General features: G+C 35.7%; 1 long non-coding RNA gene across 2 annotated transcripts; it reads left to right on the top strand.

Annotated features, from left to right (window-relative positions):
- The first annotated feature begins 1,132 nt into the window (after positions 1-1,132).
- Positions 1,133-3,021, top strand: LOC131640404 (uncharacterized). Of its 2 annotated transcripts, XR_009295246.1 has the most exons (4): positions 1,133-1,398; positions 2,341-2,408; positions 2,518-2,605; positions 2,766-3,021. It is a non-coding gene; the product is annotated as an uncharacterized LOC131640404 (long non-coding RNA). The 2 variants fall into 2 exon arrangements; XR_009295245.1 differs by having other exon boundaries at positions 2,341-2,605.
- Positions 3,022-5,152: the final 2,131 nt, after the last annotated feature.

Genomic DNA, 5,152 nt, shown 5'->3' with positions numbered 1-5,152 from the left:
CTTACCAATTAGCGGACAAACATCAATTAATCAAAACAAAAGCAAGTGAACACAATGAGCTAGGCCTCAAGTCAGTAGCAAACTCATTCAATTAGTTCCAATATCTTATTTTAATCTATATTAGTCAATTAGCATGAAACAATACAAAACTCTAACCAAAACTAGACAACACTAGGTTAGTACTAGCTAAACGGTTTCAAATTGTGAATGAAGTTAGAAACATGCAATCAAATGGTACAAGTCAGTAGAAAATAGCCTATACTAGATGCCTAAACAACCACAAAGTCATGCCAAGAAGTTCCACACAAAATTACGGGTCATTTGTACAAGTTACGGTGCAATTGTCAACCAAAAACAAGTTATTTACATGTGCGAAAGAAAAATCGAGTAAAATGGGAAAACATGATTTAAAATTTTCAATTCCAGGTCTTAGGACCTCTAAACATCCCTAATTATATGTACAAAAAGGAATCAACATTATTGCATGAATGCATTTCAATTTGAGAGCACAAACGTCACAAGCATCTATTAGAAACGCATGTTAATCGAGTCAAACAACACTAACCAAATACCAATCAAAACAAAGAATTAGGAATTCATTTTTTATACACAACATCATGGGTTAGTCTACAGAAATCATACAAAAATTGGTAATTAAATTCTAGTCCTAAGGTACTAAACGAAATTGCTTTACAAAATCTATCGAAACGTGAAGGAGGATGAACATATATGAAGAAAGGATTTATTAGAAATAGCAAAATAAAATCTAAAAATATGCAAAAAAAAAACTACAATTATGTACACACACAATCCTACTTAAAATCTATTTTTATTTATTTTTATTGCATAAGAAAATGATTTTCCAAACAGAAATTCAGAGAAGAAACAATTTCAAATAAAAGTAAAAATCTGTCTAATGGGGAGTGTGTTAGTAAAAGCTGTAAGGAACTAGATCTTTGCTAATGGTGCATTTGGGCCTTGTCTGGGGGTGGAAATAGCGGTTTCACGTGGCCCATGCAGAATGTTCACTATCCGATCAAGTTTTTATTATATTTATTTTTTATCAGGTTTTTATTACAACAGAAATTAACAATTAATTAATAAAAAAAAAAAGAAAAGAAAAAAGATTGCAATAGAGAATTGGGGATTAGGGATTACTGAGTGTGGCGATTGGAATTCTCAACGTATCTTCTTCCTCGCTCTCATTCGCGAACGGCGGCGGAATGATCTCCACTTCTCCGATGAACTCAGAAACCGCTCTCCGCCTCTTCGATTCAATTCTCAGGCTCTCGTCTCAATCTCGTCTCCGATGTGTGTTGAAGGTGGTACAAAGGCGATTCAAGCGATGATTCGATGATGATGATGCTGTTGGAGACGAATCGAGCGAAATTGTTACAGGTTAGCCATTATGTTCTCTTTTTCTCATTTCTGTTACGACTTAATCTCTTCTTCTCTTTTTGATTTGTTCTTCTTCTTCTATCTTCTATTCCGTGCGCGGTTTCTTCTGTTGTTGTTGAATTATTGCGTGAGAGTGAGTGAGGTTTGGGAGAATGTGAGTTCGTAGTCGTGTGGCGTGAGAGCTGAGGGATGATGGTTGAAGATGATTGGTGAGAGGTTGAAGATTGAAGGTTCTTTGTTGATTTTCTGTGTAGAGTGATGAATGAAGATTTGTTGAAGGATTGAAGGTGGTTGATGGATAGTGAAGAAGATGAATGATGAAGGTTCAGAAAGAGAGAGAGGTTGAAGATGAGAGTGGATCTGTGATGGTGATGGTGAAGGGTAGAAATGAGCGTGTAACTTGTGATTGAAGGTGGTGGATCAGTTATATAGAGATGGAGGTTCTGAGATTCAGTTAGAGAGCGAGGATGATTGAGGGCCTTTGGATTAGAGAGAATCGGTTGGGAGATGGAGGGTGAAGATTGAGTAGGTTTTTTCTGTTATTTGTTAGTTATTGATTCAGTTAGTGAATTGGTTGAGTTTGTAACAAACTGTTAGGAAAGTTAGTTTGAAGTTGGTTACAAGGCGGTTAGTAGAGGTTTGAATTTCTGTTATGTGTTACTCATGAAGGTAGTTATGGTTGGTTAGAACCCTGTTAGGAGTGTGGAGATTGGAAGTTAGTTACAGTTAGTTAGAAGTTTGGACAGTTAGGAAATTAACAGTTAGAAGTTGGGTGTGAAGAGTAAGGCTGACAGTTAGTTGAATTTTGTTATGGCTGAATGTGTGTAGGTTAAATGTGAGTTAACTGGCAGGTTTTGATATGTTTTTTGACTGACCATGAAATACGTGAACTTGACTTGAGATGGATGCGAGCTGAATGTGTCTCTTTTATGTGGATGACAGGTACCTTAAGTCGGGATGGCACACGGTTTAGAAACAAGAATCACTTGGTCAAAGCAATAGGTTTTGCAGTATGGAGCTGTTTGGTTTTTCATGACTGTCACATAACTTGTCTTTTTATTCTTTATTTCTTTTAGTATGGATCTGAATTGGTTATATTTGTGTTATGAGTGTGTGCAGGATTTGATGCTGAACTGTTGTGATTCTGTTTGGGAAAGTGGTTATGCAGGTTGCTTTTAACAAGTGAAGAAATGGCTGCAAGTTGGTGGTAAGTAATATGTATGCAGGGGCTGATTTTGAAATGCTATTTTTTGGTTAGAAGTTAGGATGAATTAGTTTGAAAATGATACGAAATGAGACTGTTTTGGTTTAGTTTGCAAAACTGTTTTGAATGAAGATAGTTGTGTGATATGGTTTGAATGTTGCAGGATTGAGATTTGGCTTCGGTTGCGTTTCGTGTAGCATTATGAAGGTTTGTGTGGAATGGGGTACGGCTTGGAGCTTTGAGGAAAAGGTTTACAAGATGGAACAAGAGATAGAATCAAGACTTTAGAACAATTTTGTATTTGAAAGGTGTAATGTGTAATTGAAATTGGATGAATGTATAGACATTTGGATCTTCTGAACTTTTGTAATGGATGAGAACCTTGGGACAATTTTTGTAATCTTGTAAATTTTCCTTTATGAATGACTTTGAATCCTTGAATTTATCTCTTGACTTTGTGGGCATCTCAACGATGTTTCTTCTGATTTTACCTCTAGATCTCAATGACATGAAGAGTGAATGAAACATGGATAATACTTGAATGAGCTTGAATCGGATGTTGAACTTTTCTTCAAGTAATAAAGCCTTTGCAACTATTCCGAATTCCTTCCACTTTATCTTCTAGTCTTATATGTTTGAGAACTTTGATTCATTTGACAAATGTAAACACAAATTTGAATTCAAAGTATTAATGGATCCAAATTCGACTTCACTTCTCAAAGAAACCTTGACTTCAATCCAATCTTCTAATCCATATCAACTTGTATGACAAGCGCCAGTAGCTGAAAGAATAGAACTAATAGAAGAGCAACCCTATGAGGAACCCTTGAAGAGAAAATATAATTTGAAGCACAGAAGAAGTGAAGATCACGGCATCTTGAATTCCGTCTTCAATTAATGGACCTAAATGAGCGCATGAACCCAAAACTTCTAATTCCTTTATTCGAGAAGCAGCTTCACGACTTTATTTGTTTGAGAAAGAATCAAAGTATTAATTTCAAGCAAATTTATTTGAATCCTTGATGAACCACCTAAATACTTGATCTCTTGAGAAGCCCTGAGTTTAATGAAGTTCATGACCAAATGCCTTGAGTTGAGAATGAGAAAACCCTAATCCAGAAAGACTTCAATGAAAGCAAAGCCACATAATCACACCTCAGATCCTCACATTTGGTAGGAAATTCCTTGCCATAAAAGTTCTTTCTTGCTAGTCTTTGATTGATACCAATGATATGCATGCATGGGTATGGATTATGACCTGAGTGATGTATGCAGATGAAATGAGAAGCCTAAACCAGTTAGAAATTAAAGGGTAGGACAAATTTGGGGTATGACACTCGTGTGTGAGAGAGGAGAGGCTCAGAGAAGTTGATTCGGCACAAGAGTAACAACCCTAGCCCCTTTTGATTATTATTATAATTAGTGTATTATTTTGTTAATTTCATAAAGTATGATTCATTTAGTTTAGTTAGAGATTAATTTCATTATTTGATTTCGATTAAGGATTAATCTGCAATCATGTTCAATAATCAAGTCTGAATAAAGTGAAATGGATCAAAAATCTGAACAATCTTGGGCCCTGGTATACGTATTGCTATCACACACCCCCCACCGAGGCCCATGGCGCCATTTTTGGCCAACAAAAGCTCTGAAACAAAAACGCCCTTTGGGGCCTGCTAAGACTTGGGCCTGCGCCCTATTGCTGTTCACCCACCATATTTTCAATCGGCACCCCCTGTCTCTTTGTAGTTTAATTAATATTTTTAGGGCTTTTCACTTAGAGTTCTTCCATTTTCTTTTAGTAATAAAATCATTTTTTTCTACTATCATTTTAGACTTTGATACACATTTTGACATATAAAAATAATCACAAAAACATTAGTTTTAGGCTATTTGCTTTTAGTCTTTTACTTGTAATTCAATTTCTCCCATAAAAATCAATATAAAAAATAGTAGTATTTTATTTCATTTTGTACTATATTTTTGACTTGCTACTTCATGCTTGTGTATAATTTTGTGCCAATGTATCCTTACTCAATCTTATGACTTATAATCGTGACTTTACTTTCATGTTCCTTTATCCTAACCTGAGGTAGAAACCATGATAATATTAGGTAGAAATTCCCTTCATCCTTAGGCTAGTTTTCATTTTAGGCTAGTTTTCCTTTTCCATTTCAACTTCAAAACATTAATAAAGGACGACGCGAATCATGCTAATGCCTTTTTTTAGTGTGAAAGAAATGATGGGGGCGTAGGCCCCGATGTATGTTCTTTCCCACTTAGCGGAAGAGAAATGATTGAGGTGTAGGCCTCGGTGTATTTCTCAACCGTTATTTAGAGAAACGATTGTGGCGTAGGCCTCGATGTGCATTCTCTAAATATACAAAAACTCTCTTTTATGGCATGATTCAAGTCACAAATTAATTTCCCTTAAAAGACACTCAACCAAAAACACTTCAAAATATCTAATAAAGGCTCAGAGCTAATCAAAGTGAGGAAGTGATGCGATGCCTTGTAGTAGGTTTTCGTCCATCATGGAATCACACATAA

Source organism: Vicia villosa, unplaced genomic scaffold, assembly GCF_029867415.1.
Source record: "Vicia villosa cultivar HV-30 ecotype Madison, WI unplaced genomic scaffold, Vvil1.0 ctg.003093F_1_1, whole genome shotgun sequence".
Classification (NCBI taxonomy): Eukaryota; Viridiplantae; Streptophyta; class Magnoliopsida; order Fabales; family Fabaceae; genus Vicia; species Vicia villosa.
The sequence above is the reverse complement of the archived record's forward strand: the minus strand, read 5'-3'. Positions and strand labels throughout refer to the sequence as shown.